Source organism: Molothrus aeneus, chromosome 4 (genome assembly GCF_037042795.1).
Source record: "Molothrus aeneus isolate 106 chromosome 4, BPBGC_Maene_1.0, whole genome shotgun sequence".
Taxonomy (NCBI): domain Eukaryota; kingdom Metazoa; phylum Chordata; class Aves; order Passeriformes; family Icteridae; genus Molothrus; species Molothrus aeneus.
In genome coordinates, this window is record NC_089649.1 from 56,201,632 (window position 1) to 56,221,821 (window position 20,190).

The following is a 20,190-nucleotide window of genomic DNA, read 5'->3' on the forward strand; positions in this document are numbered from 1 at the left end:
AATGTCCTATTTCAATTATTAACACAGTTTTAGGAATTCTAGGACCTCCTTTTGATCTTTCTAGTGCTAAATAAAATTTGAATGTAGAGACATTAATTTGACATTAGCATGTTTTTACACCATTATCATAAGGAACCTTTTTTCTGAGGCAATAGGTGAAAGCAAAAATCAGTATTTGGTTTGTTTATTTGCTTGTTTATTCAACACAGTTCATTCATCTTCTGTAAAATAAAATAACTATTTCATGAAGAGGCAGAATGCTGATAAAAAAGAAATCTTTGAAAGGTAAGATTGATGTATGTTGTATCTGAGAGATAAACACTCAAAGAGGATTCAAACACAAGGCTGTCTGACTGCATCTTGGCTGCCCACCAGCTGTCATGGATGAAGAATATCAGCTTCTAGCACTGAAGAGGAGGTGGCACTTTACATCCTCTCTGCACTTCCTGAGTAACCAGGTATTGCCTTATGGCTGAATGGTTCTGTAATGCTCTCTGGTGGGTGGGCTGTGAAGGAAGGGTAAAATTTACCCCTTTGATTTTTCTCATTGTTTTCTGTCAGGGATATGTACAAAAATAATGAGGGAGATTCTTTGTTCCTTCCTACAGGGATTCCTCCTCTCCAAAGCAATTGCTAGTGGCTGGTGCCTTTGCCTCTCTCTGTCAAGAGTTTTATATTTCTGAAGTTTTCAGAATTACAGATTTTAGCCCAGTCCAAAGAACCATTTTTCCCTAAAAACAAAAGATGTTTCAGAAAGTAATAATTTTGACTGAATTTGTCTCTCACATCAATAACACACTAGAGTGACTCCTCTGGCAGAAATGGCTCACTTTAAGCTTTGTCCAGGACCAAGCAGCCATTTGTGCTTACACTTATTTATAATACTAAATGGATCCCTCTTTAAGCTGTTTCTAGGACAACACAATATTTTCAGGAAGAAAAGAGTGCCAGGTTCTTGTTCTACCTCCTGAAAACTAATCAAAGTCTTTTTCTCTGTTGCCACAGCCCCTGGCACTCACAATATGCTTCCACAGTTGGGCAGTTGTCGAGACGAAACCACTGTCTGGTGAGCGAACCGTTGCTGTCTCACAATTTACCTGCCCTTCTCCATCTGTCTCCCCTCACCAGCTGTGCTTGAGCCCTTCAGGCAGGGACAGAAGAATTGGATGCACATAAAGTATCTCTTCAGTGCAATCCGTGTAAATAATTGTGTTGGGGTTCTCCAGAAGACAGAGAAGGAAAACAGATGCAATATTAAACTGACCCCCATCAAAGGGAAAGAGCAGAAATGATCCTTGTATCCAGAAGAAGTTAGACTGTCAAAACTCTGTGTCCCTCCTTGGCTCCCACAAAACTGTATCAGGAGCCAAAGGGGACTGACAACTACAATTCCCTCTTACAGGTTTTTGTCAAGCTCTGTAGAACTGTATTTCAGAGTCTTTGACACTGACAGACTGACAAACACTAGGACTGTTGTTTATTACATCAACTACCAAATGGGTTTGAATGCACATTTCCTTCCGCTTGTCTTCCTCCTAACCTCAAATATGGAGCTGCTGCCGAGTTTAGTACATCTAAGATGACTACAGATAGTGAGGAAAGGTAGAATTTGTCACAGATGATCACATTAGTTTTGCAAAAATAAGTTTATGGTACTTTCCATAGCAATAAGAAAGCCAGGCTAGCTGGGCAGTCAGCCCTAAGAAACAGTGAACAGCATCTGTTTAAGTCTCTGAAGTAACACAATTAATGCATGGCATTAGGTTATGTTGCATCATTTAACACAACATAAACCTCACTTACCTTTTCCTCCCTTTCCCACTTTCTTCCAGTTTATTCTCACTCCAACTGGCTGCAAAAATGCATAACTGTCTTTGCTGCTTTAAAACTCCTGGGTTTTCCCCTCTAACTTTTTCAGCTAATGTAATTTTTTTTTGCATACTGCCTTTGTGGGAGCCACTGAACCCACATCCAAGTAGTGTTATCTTTCCCTTATGCATCTCATCATAAGACTTCTTTGTGGGGTTTTTTTGACTGAAGTCCTATACAAAACTAAATTGTATTGTTATGTCTGAGACATTGTCAAACAGGATGAGGCACAAATCATATTTAACCAAATTTAATGAAAGATTGCCATCAGGTGTCTAAATGTCTCACTTGCCTGTTTAGTTGAGTTATGGCAAACAATAGTACTCAGAAACTTAACATATGTAACAATTCAACAGTTTTTTTATTATCTGGACCTGTTTTGTGCAAGCTCTATTGAACTCATTTATAATAATGGGATTGAAAACACCCTAATTCAAATATAAAATAGATAGAAATATTTCTTATTTTTCTTGCTTCAGAATGATTGCTTCATTTAGAAATATTAATAAATCTGATAACTGAGTCCCTTCATTATAACATAATGCTCAGTTGCATAGGGAGCTATTCTTTATTCAGTGGGTTACACTGCAGGGTATCATGGGGACAGAAGATGTATTAGCCTGTATTCAGAGTTTATATAAAAAAATGAAACTGCAGAATAATAGAATTGCATCTTTTATATAGTGCTGCTATTTGAAAACAGAAGGACAAGTTTTAAATGGGAAATTTTAATCAGTATCTGCTAGAAAAGTCACATGTGCATTTACACAAGGGCCTCTCTGCCTGGCCACACAGTTGGGGTATGTCAGCTAAGCAGTTCCTAATAACAATCATTCAAAACAGAGGGGCCACTAGAAATTGTTCTTGTCTATACAATTTTATGGCTTCTGTCACATGTTTCTCATAGCCCAAATATTTTTCATTTATTTCAGAGGGAGAACCTGTGCTGCTAAATGGGTTTGTTTATTATAGTATATATGATGAACAGAAGCAGAGATAGAATGATGAACCAAAAAAACACACCAACAACAAATTTACTGGAGTTAATCACATCCATATAGTACATTTTCAGAGCATAGGGAGGGTCTGCACTGAGGAATGCTGCATCCAGAGGTCTACACAGTAGACTCAGAACTACACAGGTACTGCAGATGTGAGCAGCAGGAACAGTAGCTGCATATAAGAAGCAGCCGCTCGCTGCTCTTCCAGAGTTAATTAGCTCTTCTCTTCAAATGAGCTAATTAGCCTGGGCACAGCCCTACACCGACATAACCATACCAGTCCTGGAGCTGACTCATTATCTGGCTTGATATCCTCTTCATTCATTTATGTGAATACTTGCACAGCTCTGAAGAAAAGTGTGCCTTGGTAGTTAGGTACCAGCTTCTGCACTAATTAGTGTCTGAACATTTTATGAAATGTGGAAAAATTTCAAGAGGGAAAAAAATTCAATGTCTCAATGCTTAGTGGTTAGAACACTCACTTATAAGGAGGGAGGAAAGCAGATCAAATTCTTGTTTTCAGAAGCAAGTGTAGGTAACACCCTTCTAGGTTCATTTTTTCATGGTTAACAAAAGTGCTCTCAAAAGGTACAGAATCATAGAACCTAAAATAAATGGAGTTATGGGGGGGGTTGGGGTTTTTTTTTGTTGTTCTTTGAAATGGTTGGTTCTTCCACTAAACCAAAATTCAATTACTAGCACAGCCCTAATAGCAAATACAGATTATTGACTGCACTTGAGGCCAACCACAATGAACTACTGCCTGAGGGTTAAAGCCATTCCTGGGATTAGGTAATATTGCCTGAAGCAAATTGTAAAGAGGGCTTTAATACTTTTGAGCAATAGTTTGCTGCAATTTCCCTCAGACCCAGTCAGTGATTAATTAACCTTTTAGAATCTTCTGGGTTAATGGAAAGTTTGCTCTGGAAAGCTCCACAGATTGAAACATGAACCAAGATCATCTGCAATACCAGAATATACATGATCTTGGAAGAGGAACCACAGTTTTCAATGCTTGTCAGGCTCTTGCTTCAGCCTGAGGGCAGTAATATCCCCTGTTTGTAGTCAAATGAGCTCATGGGACATTATCTCAAATACTAAGAAAGGTTTTTGCATGTATAAAATAACCACTGTTTATCTTATAACAGATAATTATCTAAAACATGTCAGCTAAAATTCTACACATTTTTAATCAACACAGGTATAAGAGGGTCAGGAAATAGCGTTGTGAGAGATAGAGAGAGTGGATGCAAGAAGCCCAAATGAAGGAATGATCATCCGTATTCCTACCCACCTCAAATCCTGTGGATGTTTGGGTGGGATTTGTGCTGTTTCCAAGACAAGGAAAGATGTTTGTGAGTTGTATTTGATAGGTTTATCTGGGTAAATAAGGTTTTGAGGTAAAACCAAATTCCAAGCATGTGTTGCGAAAATAATTGTACTCCTTAATAACAGCATATTTAAAAGATTATCAGCTCAACAAGTGTCAAGAGTAAGTAAAACAATGCAATCCTACCAGATGCCTGCTGTCAGTAGCATCCTTATTGAAGATTTCAGCATTCCTAAGTTCTGAAATGGCTGCAAGTTAAGAGACTGTATTAAATGCAGATCACTTCTGAATCCCTAACTCCAGCACTGCAACAAGATATTTCAATGATGACACAATGAGTTACAGTCTGCCAGCTTGGCACAGATTCAAAGTGGCAGCAGCTGAGGTGTGCTTTAAAAATAGGGATTTTTTAAATTGGATTCAAAATCAATTAAAATCCCATTACAAACATAATTGTAGTGATACAAATCATGAAATAATATCTTTTACAATAAACTATAAAATTGAGGAAGCTTACATAATTAATACTATCTATTGCACAGATAGACCCATACCTTTCAATCATGTACAACCTACATGTCAAGAGAATGCCTTTGGAAAGTACAGAGTGCATTTTCAACAGGAGGTCAACATGTTTTTCACAGGATTCTGAGTAGGTCTGTCTAGGTAGATTTGATTTCCCTCCCCTCCCCAAAGTTCCATATTAATGATTCCTTTTGGAGATTAAATGCCAGCATATCTAGACTGTAAAACAATGAGACATGCAACATGATGGTCAGCAACTCACTAAAGCTACTGGCCATACATCACATTTTTGATCCCTGAATGAGAAAATAATCAGCCAATTTTCTGCTGGTGCAAAGTCAGTGCATGTCTTAGACAATGAAATCCCATCCTTTTTTATTGCGAAAGAATGTGCTTTAATTGCTTTCTGAGGGGAAAATAAGGAAGCAGGTAAAGAAAAAGCAAACATCTCTTACACCAAGTAGCAAGATTAAATTTTTAGTTTATTCCATCTTTAATTCAGGTTTTTCTGAGCTGTCAGACTTGGCCTCTTCCAGTAAAACCACTCCCACTGTTTTAAGTTCTGGCATTCAGTTCTGACACAGCATGCTCTAGTCAAAGTGGGATAACTATCTGTTTATTTTTGTGGTCTTTGTGTAGATCTTGTAGATTTTTATGTGGATGTTTGTATTATGGTGGGGAAATTAATGAATCAACTATTTTCCAAAGAGGTAAAATGAGACCAACACCATTAAAAACAACTCTTCAAATTTATAGTAAACTTAGCTTTTCAGTTTCTTCCTCACTAATCTTGTTTTATACAGCATTTTTAAAAACAATATTGCATTAGTAAAAGCTGCCAGTCACAATAAATTATCAATTTTTCCTTTTTTAATATTTTGTGATGATGCTTTAAATATATATTCCTGTAAAGATTAGGCATATAATTTAATTGTCCTTGTATCAGATGAAAAAAACCATGATTCCCCACAGCAGCCTATTGACTCCTTCAACCTTGCCTCTTGAAACCTTACTGAACACAGAAGCTGATACTGCAGGTTTTATATTTATAATGATTAATTAATTCTGCACTAAGCAATGTTCCTGACTGCAAGAACAAAATCCACTTTAGAAAACATAAATGACAGCTTGCCTAAAATAATTAACACCAGTGCTGATAGAATTGGGATGTTCTCCCTCTGCTTTACACTAGCGTATTTGAGAGAATTTAATTACTAATATTTCTGACTAGCAGAAGAATTGCATTAAAAAAGCACTTGATGTGGCAGGATTGAAAGCTCATTCAAAATATGTTACAGAAATATAATGGGGATGGGATAAACCCTGGTTGAAAATGGAGATATAATTAACCCACAGTTAAACATACTAGACTATTTCTATTTTTTCAAGGAAAGCAGATCACATTAAAAATAACCTGCTTGGAAGTATCATCTCATTTCTCTGCCAGCCAAGCAGCCAGGTAGGGTTTGGCTGTGCAGCACAGCAACCTTGAACCCTGCTACCTCTGTGCAGAATAAGTCAGATAAGGTCTGTCCTGGTGACAGGATGGTTCCACCAGTGAGCAAAGCACGCGTGCCTTCGCAGCCTGGGAAGGACCATCCTTCCTCCATAGCTGCAGCAGGAGCTCAGCTCTCACTTTTCATTTGGGAGGGAGTTTTGCCTTTAGCATGCTGAATAATGTTAACCTACATGCTATTTTACATGGGGTCTTGAAACAGGACAACTCTTCCCTGGAAGGGGACAGTGGGTGCTTTTTGTGGGTGAAATGGCCTTATCCACCTCACCCACAATCCCACATTGTGAAACTGCTTACAGCATTTATTAAGTTGTAAGCTCAAGTGACTGGTTCCTGTGATATAAAAAAATATGGCAGGAACACAGGAGATTGCTGTATTTCCCTTCAAATTTCTGGAAAGATTACATAAAATTATGGTGAAAATGCAGACACTCAGCCAGAGAAACTAACATGTCACACAGTCTCACTCAAAGTTAGGACTACTGTGGGTAAAAGGATGTGATTGTACCATCACAGCTTCCTCCTTGTTAATCTTTACCACACTAAAGCCTCCCTATTTCACATGTTTATGATTTAAAAATAGGAGGATGGGCAATGAAATTCCTGTGAGTCCATCATAATCCTATTGTGCAAACCCATATGGGTGATTGTTAATCAGGACTGACATACATTTCCACATTACCACATTTGTACCAAGGGGTGCTTGTTGTTCCCTGGATGGAGCTCAGGAACTGCAACGTCAGAGGTACAAGGTTATGAACATGTAAATACATAAAGCACACCCAGTTATTTTTTCTTAGATATTTTTCTTCCTCAGTAGATGAATGTCCTGAAAGCTGAGGAAATCAGGTATTGTAGTGTGTCCTTCCTGCCACTGGTAGATTTTTACCACAAATGTCATCTTTTCCTCTTTTATTGATTAGGGCTATCACAGAAAATCTCAGCACTACCAAGGGCCCAATTTTGGAAGGGATAAAGTCCATAAAGAGTGAATGGGCAGCCAGCTGGTCTATTTTCCAACATTTTCCATCTCCTCTAGTGGCTTGTAGGAATATGTTTTGCCTGCACACAGCCTTGCTTAAAGGTGCAATTTTGTATTGCTAGTAAACTCATGCCTCTCACTTGTGAGTAGAAAAAGGGACAACCAGAAGGCTTGATTTACTGAAACAAATACAGGCAGATGTAAATTGTCTTCCTAAGGCAGGACATTCTCTGCACCCTGGGTGGGATTCCTCCTAATGAGCAGTAGGAATTGGAAAGGGCATAAGAAGCAATCTGTAACCTCTCTTTAGCTATTCCTGCTTAATACTAATTATTACTTAATAATGCAAAGCACTTGTATTTCCTTTTAAATGTTAAAAGTGCTGTAAAAGAATTAACTGTTTAATTCTCAGGACACCCTTAAGAGGTGGGCATATGAGTACCATCTCCATTCCATTCTTCTTTCCATAATAAGGGAACAATTAAAATTAAATTGATCAGCTAACTTTATAGAGACCCTAATTCCTACAAATAGGAAATAATAGGCCTAAATGAGTACACTTCTGTGTGTTTAAAAGCAGTATTCATCAGATGGATTACAGCTGATTTTTCAATGTAATTAACTTTGTATCCAAAAATCAACTTTATTGGTTCACTTCTAGTATATTAAGCACAATAGGAGGGATGCCCCATTTTCTCTGGCAATAATCAGGTTCCCTTCAGCCTTGTAATTGATTCAAGCAGGAACCATATTATTGTCTAGTAAAACAGAGCATCCCTCCTATTATCCCTTAAGTAGCAGTCAGTCTGGGAAGAAAACAGTTACAATGATATATGAAGTTAAGACAGATGCCAACTAAATAGATATCTGAGTAAGCTAAAAAGAAAGAATTAAATAGTTTGAAAAATCAATAAAAGGTACTACTTCAGCTAACCACTGTGCATCTCATCAACTAAACTCTCATTATTGTTCATATCCTGACTGCCCCAATAACATCATACCCTGCACAAACATAGCAAGCCCAATGGCCTCACAATCTAATTTATCAGCTTTCACTTCTTTCCCACAATTTTTTGCATTCTCTCTCTCCTGTATTCTCACTCCACTTCCCTCTATTTTGAAGTCTCCACAACATTTTCCTAGTGCTCCCTACTGCCAAAGGAGCAGAGGAGAACAGAACTGATTCCACTGCACCCTCTGTTACAGAAGCTCAGGTGCAGAGTTATGGCAAAACCAGCTTGGTCAGTATAATTTACATATTTTTTGGGTTTAATTAAATTATAAATGCATGGTGATGCTGATAAAAATACTGGGAAATAAGCATAAGGGAACCAGTGCATTTCTGCCAGGCAAACGGATCTCTGAAGGATGATGGGTGTTATGTGTAGCTAACAGAGCTTGGACACAGCAAGAAGAATGAGGAAAATATGTCTCTTCTGGACATGAATCTGGTAAGTGGCTCATTTTCAATACCTACAGTGCAGTCTCTGAAAACTGAATCCATAGCAGTGAGTGACTCCTTCAAGAATTTCCAGGACTACCCTAGGCTATCATTGACAAAGGAAAGCAGGAATCTGACAAACACTGTTTTAGCCAAAACATAAGGGTGCCTGTTTCTTAATAATGGAATGAACTTTTCTGAAATAAGAAGAGGCACTACATGTTTCCAATTTTGGGTTTGTTCCTGATCAGGTTTGGACAACAGACTCAGAAGAGAGGAGAGATAAATGACCTGCTGGAGTTGCTCTGGTCAGCAGAGAAGTCTGTGCTACATATTCTGGTACTGAGCTTGTGCTTGAAATTGTCACATCTTCACACAAGGGAAGTCACAAGCCTAAGTTATGTTTCAACACATGTATTGTCTAATTAGACCCCTGTGCCTTACAGGTTAAAAAAATTCCATCTTTCTGGAGAACCTGTAAGCTCAGGTTGTTATTGGTGAGCAACTCTCTATGGGATGTAACTAAAGCACACCACATCCCAAGTGAGATAGTGCTGTCTGCACATGCAGTTCTCTTATGGTGTGTTCTGGTAAGAAATAAAGCACATGAACCCTCCCCTCCCAAGCCTTCAGCTTGTCACACCAGGTCACACCACTCAATATGAAGAGAGGGCACCCCCCTGAAACGCTCTCTGCTTGCATCACTGGACAGGAGCAGGGGACAGTAACCTTGTTACACCAGCCACTGCCAGACGTGAAACACATGCTCCACTTGCTGTGTGAAGACAAGCAGATTAGGATAAGTCATCTGCAACATCAGTTGTCCCATTTCATTGTTTTGGAAAAGCAAGGAAAACCCAGGGATGGACACTGCACTCAGCTGGGAAACACCACGTTTCCTCCCTGTCTGGGCTGGGGATGTGAATGTCTCTGTCCTAATTTGGATACAGCAGAAGGCTCTCAGTGCCAAAGCCCATGGCTCAGACCTTGTCATACACAAGGTGTACACGTACTTAAAGCAACTTCTAGTGAAGAAGAGGGAGTAAAATACTCCCTTTTCAGCAGATTTGGCAACATTGCAGTTATACTTATTCTGATCTGTCCCTGAGTAGCTTTCATGCCTTTCTTTCTTCTTTGCCCCTTACAATCCCTTCATTGAAAGAAAAATCTATCATCTGTTCATTCTCAAAACAGACTTAAGAGCCATTATTTGTGGGAACCAGATGTTAATGATTCCAGAGCAGTTATTTTACTTTGCTAAATCTTAAGTAAGAGCATGACATGTAAAGTGGGGAGGAGGGAGGCCTGTTATTTTCTTGCAGCTAAATGTGATGCACTTGACTTTCGTAACTGCCGTCACTATTTGGTAGAGTTGCACATTTAGAAGGACATCTGAAATATGTACAAACTTCCCTTTCACTCTCTCCAAGCCATCAGTTTAGCAGCAAATAATCAAAGGGATGAGTTAAAAGACAATTGAATAATGCCAGTCCAGTTCAGTACTGATCTGCAGCTTGCATAATTCAAATATAACTACTAAATTTGCTTAACTCAATCCCTACTGTCTTCTCCTTTAGACATGGTATGATAGCTGCAGTCATGCAGGCTTCTAATTTCCCTCACTTATCCATGAGAGCAGGAATATCAAGTCCATTCCATTTGTCAAAAAGATTTATTTAAAATAATTTGGCCGCAAAAGTTCAGATCAAGCAGATGCAGACAGCAGGGGGATTGCAAACCTAAAGCCAAAAGAGTATTCTCGAAGAAACATAAGGCATTATTGTGGTTAATACAGTTAAAATTTCCTTTTTGCTTATAATATTAAACATAATTAATGCTCCCCAGGAGGGTTATTGACCAGGGCAGAACATCAAGAACATTATCTCAATCTTGTACCACAATTTAAGAATAAAGAATGATATTTCATTTTACCTTTCATCTTTTCTGTGAAACAGAAGGCCAAATTCTTTCCCATTTAATTTCAGAAGAAGGAAGTCCTTTCCACCCTTTATCTGAGATCCTTCTTAAAACCTTGATTATTATTCTAAGCAACTCCATTTTAGCTAGTTCTAAGGCATTATCCTACTGATTCTACCAAATCCTTTCAGGGATTCTGCTCTTGAAAGGTTTGAGGTGGTGTTGTTACTCCTAATAAAGCTGGATGTAAATATAAAGAAAAAAAATACAAATAACTCCTCAATGTTTTGATTTTTTAATTAAATTTTATACATTTCTTTCTTTGGTCCTGCACTGCTCAAATTTTTCTAGATTAGAATGTTAATTCAAGCATGGAAAAATTACTAATCCCATATAGAAGTGAATAGGTACTTGGATAACAGAGTGACAGTCAAACCCTTTTCATTAGAGTGTATCATTTTCCTAGACAGGTCTGTGAAGAGTCTAACTGTGTAAAGTGTTACAAGGAGCACAATGACTGTGTTGTTTCTTCATTTCATCTGTACTAAAGGTTCAGCCAAGAAATCAGTCCAGAAAAGCAGTCAATATCAACAAGACATCTTCTTTCCAAAAAACTGATCATTTTCTTTATCAATGAGATTTAGGCTGGTATTTATTGAATATCATTATCTGCATCTCCCAAAGCATTTTGGTGTAGAAGTGCAGAAAGCTTTCCTGTACTTAGTTTCCCACATTTTCTGAATCCCACCTTAATTTTCAGTGTCTAAATTATTTGGGAGCTGTTTCTTTAGTGTTCAAAAGTGAATGTTGCTTGTCACCATGTTTATAGCTTACCACAGCAGCATTAAAAGACAAGCTAATCATTTCAGGTATTCAGATAGTGTTTATGTCTGAAGGATGTGGGCACGCCTGATCAGGTGGGATCATCTACTGAATATGACTGAAGGTTTGCACGTGATTTCTTTTTTTAATTTTCCTGCCAGAATTAGGGTTTTCTTCTGAAAGCAAGTTAGTGGGATTCTTTTTAAATTTTGTTTTAAGGTAAATTTTTGAGCTTCAGTGAATACCAAAAAGGATGCTATTTTGTCACTAACAATAAATCAAAACACCTTTTCCCCAGATAGTTCATCTTTGCTATTTTTAATTGTGACTTCATCAATGACTGTCCTCTTACCCACAGTGGAAGCAATTAATCTGCTTTATTAACAAAGTCATTGGACTAGCAACTGAGAGATGTGGGCATCCACGTAGTTCAAACAAAGCTACAAGGTTCTGTCCTGGAAGCAAAGGAAGTGACCTGGAATCTAAACTTAGCCTGCTGCAAGTAAAATCTTAAGGAATAAAGATTGTGAGCTGGAAGAAAAGAGACTGAGCTTATTTAGTACAAAGTGATGTGGAGCTTCAAGGGTCAAGGAAACTGCTTGTGGTTTCTCTCCATTCTTGAAGAACAGATGAGATGTCCATGGGGCTAAATAAAACAGATTATATAAAGAATATATTTGAGTTTTAGCACTAATTTCTTAGCTCAGCAAAACTAAACCAGAACACCACAAATCCATAAGACCTTGGAAATAGGTAAAAGGGAGCAAAATTATTGTAACCTATCATACTGTCTGCTCTCTTTTCCTTGACGCAGCCAGAACCTAGCAAGCTTCAGACTCCGTTTTGCTAAAAGCCTAGAGATTTAGAGTCACAAAAATATATGTAATGCAGACCAAAACACAGGAAAGCAAGGCCATTGTAGTTTACTTGCCTTTGGTACACAGTAACCTTAATATAAAGCACTGAAGTTTTATGAGATTTGACAGAATAAATAGATTTGTATCAGAGCATACCTCTCCTCTCCTTTCCTCTGAACCTCAATTAATGGCACAGGCAGTTAAATGTAAAGGAGCTCATTAATCTGTCTGTATCTGGAGTGTCTTACACAGATACCATGCTAATCAATGCCTGCAAGGTAGTTAGCATTGTGCTTATGTAAGCAGCACTGCACAGGCACAAAGTCTACTGTTCTTTACTTGCACAGTGTTTGAACTAATATTTATTTAATTTTGTTTAATAGTGTCAGTAGGCAGTCAGAAACTGTTAGCCTTTTTTGTAGGAGGTGAATAAATTGAAATCATAAAACAACACAATTAACTGAAGATCATTTTACTCCGAAAATTTCTCACTCTGAATAGAGTTTAAATGCTGAAGAACAGTAATGCAGGAAAAAAATATTGCACTTCACCCTCATTTCTTGTGCTGTGAGAAACTTATGTGAAGGAGCCAAACTCTTACTGTTGCCTTTAATATGGTTAAATGTTTTCTACCCTTCCAGTTTATAAGGCAGGAAATTGTAAGTGTATTTTTCATAGCATAAAATAAATGCTGTACATCTTTAATTAGCAATGTCTATCAGTGTTGGGGGTAATGCAGACACAAATAAAAGCTACAGATGCTGCTATGCATTCAGCATAAAGCAGAGCATAGATGTAAAGATTAATAAATGAAAGGAAATCAAAAAGTTTCTGCTGAGTGCCACAAACAGCTGCACTGAGAACAGCTACTCTTTCACTGAGGCATTAAGCTCAAAGCATTACAAATATGACAAAAAATGATATTTTTATACAAAACTAAGTATTGTTCAGTGATAAAAATAGCTTTCTTCATTCTTGCTTAAACAGAAGGGAAGCACCTAACAGTAGTAAAGGTCCTTATCAGCAGAGAACAATAAAAAACTGATGGAGGGAAGTGATCTTTCTCATCTCAGAGGACTACTACAGTTGTTATATTATGCTTGTTGCAGATTATCTATATGCAAGACTCTACAGTATCTTTCAGATTAATTTAGCAGTTGAGGAATTCATTATACCTTTTGGGGAAGTGACTCAATTTGGAGATTCCTAGTGAGTGGAAATGAAGGCAGTAGCTTTCATCTCAGTACAGCCTGCATGCTGTAAACATTTGAATGATGCGATGCAGCTGTGAGTTTTTTACAAATATTCGACAGCAGCAGTTATATAAATCTCCAATATGATTTTGATACAAAAAATCAATAACATAAAAGGGTTGAATTTCATATTTGGGGAAGTGAAGAACTGAGACTCTCTCTCTCTGCTGCAGGCTGCCTACAGGGCTCCTATTGCCACAGACCCAGGCACAGGGACCCCACTCTGGGCCTCAGATGGGCTTCTGTCCCATTGCCTTTGAAGTCCAGTGGCACAAGCTGAACTTATTGTATCACATCAGGGTGAGGCAGCAGCTCCTGAGAGACTGGAAAGCAAGGCCTTCCTGCTCCAAACAGGATTGGGTCCCTCTGTGTCAAAGCCATGGGCAAATTTCTGAACACATTTGTATGAGTTCATCCTACACAGGGCTGCCATTGCTTCTGCTATCCAACCCAGAGTAAGTGCTTTTAAAGCAGCCTGTGCTGCTTTGAGTTGCTTGCCAAACTTCACAGTTCAACTGAGGCATAGACATCCAGCTGTTTATACCTCTCTCTAAGAAATCTTTTATATTAACTTCCCCATATTTGCCCTTAGCCCAAGACCTGATGTCCCTAAAAGTTTAAATAAAGTCCATTAATCAGATGGGAAATCAGAAACATTGAGAATAATGGATTTATTGTGCTGCATGCAGAGTTTTGGATACAGCTTTGCCACATATATTCCAAAAGGAAAGGTTTGTGACATTTATAAATGTAATCTCTCCCAACAGACAGATCTAGACTAAATGTGCTATGATGATTATTAAGATAAATAATCAGAATGATTATAAAATGGAGAGTGGGTTTGTGTATGTGGAAGATGAATTTTATGTCAAATTAATGTAGAAGTAACTGTCTACGGAGACAAAGCAAATACTTTAATTGCATAGGGCATGGTGTTTTGTCTGTTGTTTAACTCTACAGTCATATATCAGACTGATTAGTGAATTTTAAACACAGAACCAGATACTGCTATAGCTTCTGAGAAATAATCTCCTAACTAAAGGAAGAGAGGCATTCAGACAACCAAAGTCAGTCTATCAGTCATAAACTGGCAGCCAAACTGTGGCACTTCCCCAGCACTAATAAAAATGCTTCTGTTTCAACTGCATGGAGTTCTCTTTGCTCTGGACCCATACATACTTCTCAGGAGAAGATAAATTCATGTGTAATGTATCACTGGTTTCAGTTTCATCATGATGAACCCACAGGGTGAATTACATAGTCCATCCTGTGTTTTACAGAAAGCTAAATTACAATGTGCCCTCTATGTGGTCCAGGGGATATTGATTAAACTGCTTCAGAGTTTGAAGAAGAAAAAAATAATGTACTGATTTTCCTCATCTATGTCTTTTCTTCTCATCTTCCCATTTTGTGGCAATAATTAATTTGCAGTCGTCAACAAGACTTATTTTCTTGCTTGAAATGTCACACTTGTGATTTTATAAGAAACTTCTGGAGATCTGGGAGTGTATTCTTCACTTAACAGAATGTCTTTGGGAACTCTTGTTCCTCATTCTTTTCTTAGCTTGAATAGCAGACATTGTCTTAATGCCTGTTTGCTTGCAACTTGTAAGCACACAGATATGTGAAAAAAGAAAGCCCACAGAGACACTGCAATATTGCAGGGTAAGCTGAAGTGAGAAATACTTAATGCCATTCCAGAGATTCACCGGCAAAAAGCTGCAAATGAAAATTATTGCAATGAGTATAAAATTATTATAAAACTGTCACATTTCTAATATTTCATATCACTTCTGACCATAAGCTCCACAGCTATAAAAGCAATATCTTTTGCTCTTCCATGTGCACAGATGATGGTTTGCATTCTTCAGGGCTTATCACATTAAAATGCCTTTAATTATGTCCCAGACAGCTGTTCAGAATGTACTCTTAAACCTCTTCAAGGTCAAAACCTTTCTTTTTTCTGATCCTCTGATCATCATTCTATGATTTCTGTTTGATTCACATATCTCTACTGTTCTTGGGAATCACTGTACAGCCCATAGCCCACACTGCCATGACTTCATCAACTGCCCCTACAGGTTCAGGTGCTGATGTACTGAGGATCCTTTGCTAATCCTTAAAGGTCAGATAGATTGAAAACTTATGTATGCTCTTATTTCATATTTGAAAAAGGTAGTAATATTGTTAAGGTACCCTTTCTCTTCCCCCCTGTCTTCTCCTGTACCTGGGGACATGAATGTACTCTTAAACATATAGTAAACAGAGGGAGCATCTTACAAACTTGTGTTTCAATGACATATTGCAATGAAAATGTGGAAGAAAGCATGAGTCCCAGTCACACCCATAACTAGGCACCTTGTGAACCCCAGCCTGGGCATGGTTTGTGTTGAATTCCAAGAATTGCTAGCTATGTGGCACACACTAATAGACTCTACTCCCAAACCATTAATTTAAGCTCAGACACAAAATCTCAAGAATCTTCTTCATGGATCACTGCACTTGTTAACAAGTATCAAATAGGATAAATTGTGTGTTATAGCATTGTCTACTAGCTTTGCTCAATTTAAGTCTTTCAATGTTTCTATTATTATAACACCCCTTTCTAAGGGAATGATAGCATTCACCAATTTTAAAAAAGTGATATAAATATAAATTTTCCCTTTAAGTACATTTGTTCCTTATGAAATATTCTGACCACTGTATATGCTGGAACTTCAAGGAAAGAAACTTCTACAATCTGAAGCAATTCCAAACTTCCCCAATCTTTAGAGCCTCTCTTGCAGTGTCCTCAGATAGACACAGAAGGCCCTTTGTGAATAAATTACTGCAAATATGCTTCAGTTCATTAACTGAATCCATAATAAAATGAACTTCTTAAAAAGTGTAAGCTACTATACACAGTAAGATAAACAAATACATTGACTCTGTTAAATATAAAATTAAGGGCTATCATTAAAACCAAACTGAATGTAAGTCTATATATCATTCATATAGCTATGAGTCAGAAAAGGAACCGTGCCTTTGAAATGAATAAAAATTAGCATAACAATGAAATAAAATGCGGTCATTGGAAAAAAATGACCTTAACTTTCATTTAATACAATAGCTAAGTATAACAACTTTCCCAGTCCCAACAAACTTTCCAGTATGTATATCACATTCAAACAAATAAGTCATGTCTTATCAAATCCATCTTATACAGGCTTTATACCATTATTCAAAAAGAAAAATAATATTTTATTCTTCTGGTAACTTAAAGGACAGTTTTCCTTACCATAAATTTGAACAGGGCTGTAATTTTTAGTTAGATACTGGGAGGAAATAAAAACATGTATTCTTGTTTTCTTTAGAAAATGGAATTTTATCATTTCCTTTCTTGGTAACAGTTACATACTTACTTTTCTTTCCATTCTACTAAAAATTGAATTAAATTTCAGTTTAAGTGTTATCTTCAGAAGATAGATCTAAACCAAAAAGAAAAGTACAAACAGTATGCATGCTGCAATGTCAATAAGAAAACATAATGGGTCATAACAGATAGGATAACAAATCATTGTTTAATTTGTTTATCAATGGCTTGGATGAAGGGCCAGATGCCTCCTCAGCAAGTTCATGGATGACATAAAGCAGATAGAAGCTTTGGACTGATCCCCCTGAGTGCTGTGCAGCCCTTCAGGAGGACCTGGGCAGGTTGGAGAGATGGGCAGAAAAGGACCATTTGAAATTCAACAAAGGCAAATGCAGGGTCCTGCACCTGGGGAAGAATAACCCCAGGGACCAGCACACGCTTGGGGCCAAACTGCTGGAAAGCAGCTCTGCAAAGAAGGACCTGGTGGACACCAAGTGTCCTTGAGCCAGCAGTGCCCTTGTGGCCAGGAGGGCCAGCGGTACCCTGGGGTGCATTAGGGAGAGCATTGCCAACAGGCTGAGGGAGGTGATCCTGCCCCTCTACTCAGCCCTGGTGAAGCTCATCTGGAGTTCTGTGTCCAGTTCTGGGCTCCTCAGTACAAGAGAGACATGGAGCTCCTGGAACAGGTGCAGAGGAGGCTGACAAAGATGCTGAAGGGACTGGAACATCTCTGTTACGAGGACAGGCTGAGGGAGCTGGGCCTGTTCAGCCTTGAGAAGACACAGCTGGGAGGGGAGCTCATCAATGTCTGTCAGTACCCCAAGGGAGGGTGGCAGGAGGATGGAGCCAGGCTCTGCTCAGTGGAGCCAAGCAACAGGACCAGAGACAGTGGGCAGAAACTGATGCACAGGAAGTTCCACCTGAGCACGGTGAAGACTTCTGTGTGTGTGACTGCACATGGGACAGAGAGGTTGTGGAGTCTCCCTCACTGGTAATATTCAAGAACCACCCAGACACAATCCTGTGCCACGTGCTCTAGGATGACCCTGCTTGAGCAATTCTGTGATTACTGAATTGGTGCATATATGGACACACACACACCACCTGGATGTTCTTGTGAACTATTCCTGAGCTGATTATGACTTACTTTTGTATTTTTGTATATATTTTTTTTGAAACCTTCATGGTCAGGAGTGACTGGCCCCCATCTATTAAACAATCCTAGAGATAAATCTAAAAAATGAGTAAGATCTTTTAAAACTCTGGTTATATAGGGTTTGTTAATTTGCATTTTTGCGGTGTCAAGTTGAAAGGGATGGATTTTTACATAGGAATCATGCAGCTGATTACTCAAAAGTCAGTAGTCTATTTTTACAATAATTCCCCCTTCTCTTCTTAACCTGCAGTAATATTAAATAATTAGATTTTAAATTTCCTTTGTGATATATTTTTCTAGATGATACCATGCCCTTTAAAACCAAGCATTATTTATAGCACAAAAAGCGCAAAGATTCCTGACCCAGAACTATATCATTAGAGGAGAATGAAAGAAGCTAGTCCATCAAAGTGTTGGATATTAAACAGCTTTGTTTGTCTAGAAAATGCATAATCAGCCCTTCAAACTTTTGTGGTGTTACCTGTAATTAATACTAATTAAGGCTGAAGCTCTCAAATATGAAATGGTTGAGAAAATCTGCAGGGTTTGGTTTCCTATTTGTCAACTTTTATTTGAAAACAGCAGGTTAAATTCTGATCTGAGGAATGTTTAGCCTCAAACTATCACGCAGATTGTTTTGTATATATGTAATTGCCAGACTCCTTTGGTCAAAACTCCTTAACACTTTTTATTGCTAATTTTGGCAATAAACCTGTTAATTAGTTAATTGCAAAACATTAGTGAATCAAGTAAAAAGGATCCATCTGTTTATAAAATAACATTTCTTCTGGGCATAACATTTACGAACCACAGTGGTAGACACCATACATCTATTTTTTGATAAAGTCTTTCACTTCTTTTAGAGCTAAAATGTGACTTCAAAGGAGATTTGTAATATATCACGCACAGTTAATACCATCACAATATCATCAGGGGGACTTGAGAGAGCAGAGAGGAGCTATAGTCCCTCTCTTTTTTGCGCCACTGACGTGAACCGGGCGTAGACTGACAGCAGCCACAGAGGTGGCTCTATGAAAGGCTCAGTTCTCAGAGCAGACTCACAGTATCTCCAGCTGGAGAAGAGTTTTAAGACTACAGCACATCTAGCATTGTCATAAGGATTATTTTCATGGGCAGACTTAGAAGCCAAATGAAGTACCAGGTTTGAGGGAATTTTACTATTGACTTGAATGGGAGCAGGATCACAGATTTTTTCAGGTGAATGTGTAAGTAGTCTAGGAATCTTACACTACTGCTACTTATCTCTTCCATGGCCAATTAAGTAGGCTTCTTTTCTCAGAACTGTCAATGTGGCAGCTTTCATGAGCACTAAATTAATCCTTTAAAGGAAAAATATGTTAAAAAAATGTAATATATGTTCTGATTTAAAGATACTATAAAAAAGGACCTATTTTCAATACAGAAAACAAATCTCTTGTATATTCATGTGGATTACAGAGTAGTTTTGTTACCAAAATATTACATTTCTTTTATCAGAGCAAAGATGATACAATATTCTCAACTGAGATTAAAATATATAAAAATGGAATATTGATAGCAACATATAATATAAAGGAGGATTGGATGATGTACTATGGGAGCTGATAAGAATTATATGGCTTCTAGCAGAGAAGTAAAATTACATAAAAAGATACAGACTGATGGCAATAGGAAATGCATCTATAAGGGGATCACAGGAGTAAACAGAGAATAGTTTGTATAACAGCAGACATGCATTTAAGGGATAATGCTAATTGAATTATGCATTGTAGCCAGGTAGAGTAGACTGATGCTTCTAAATGTTAAAAAGAGGCTGAGGCATCTCAGCTTGGAGTGGTAGCCTCCACTGCCCTAGGTCTTTCCCCAAGAGTTTTGCAATCAATATAAAATGCATTGCTAACAGCTGTTTTATTGGTGGCCATTGGGGCCTGCTAATACCACTTGGGATGCAAAGAAGGTACAAATGGGTCCTCAAGAAGATGGGTAAATAGACCAAGTATAAGAGTGGAAAATCATATGAGACCCACTCCAGAAGCTGTGGAGAAAACTACTACACATTTCTCATGGGGAGAGAAAATGCTGCCTTAGCATGTGACTCATCTAAAATCAGACACCTAACAAAAACTATTCAGTTAGACACCCTGTAAGGTTAAAGGAGAGATCAGAGGA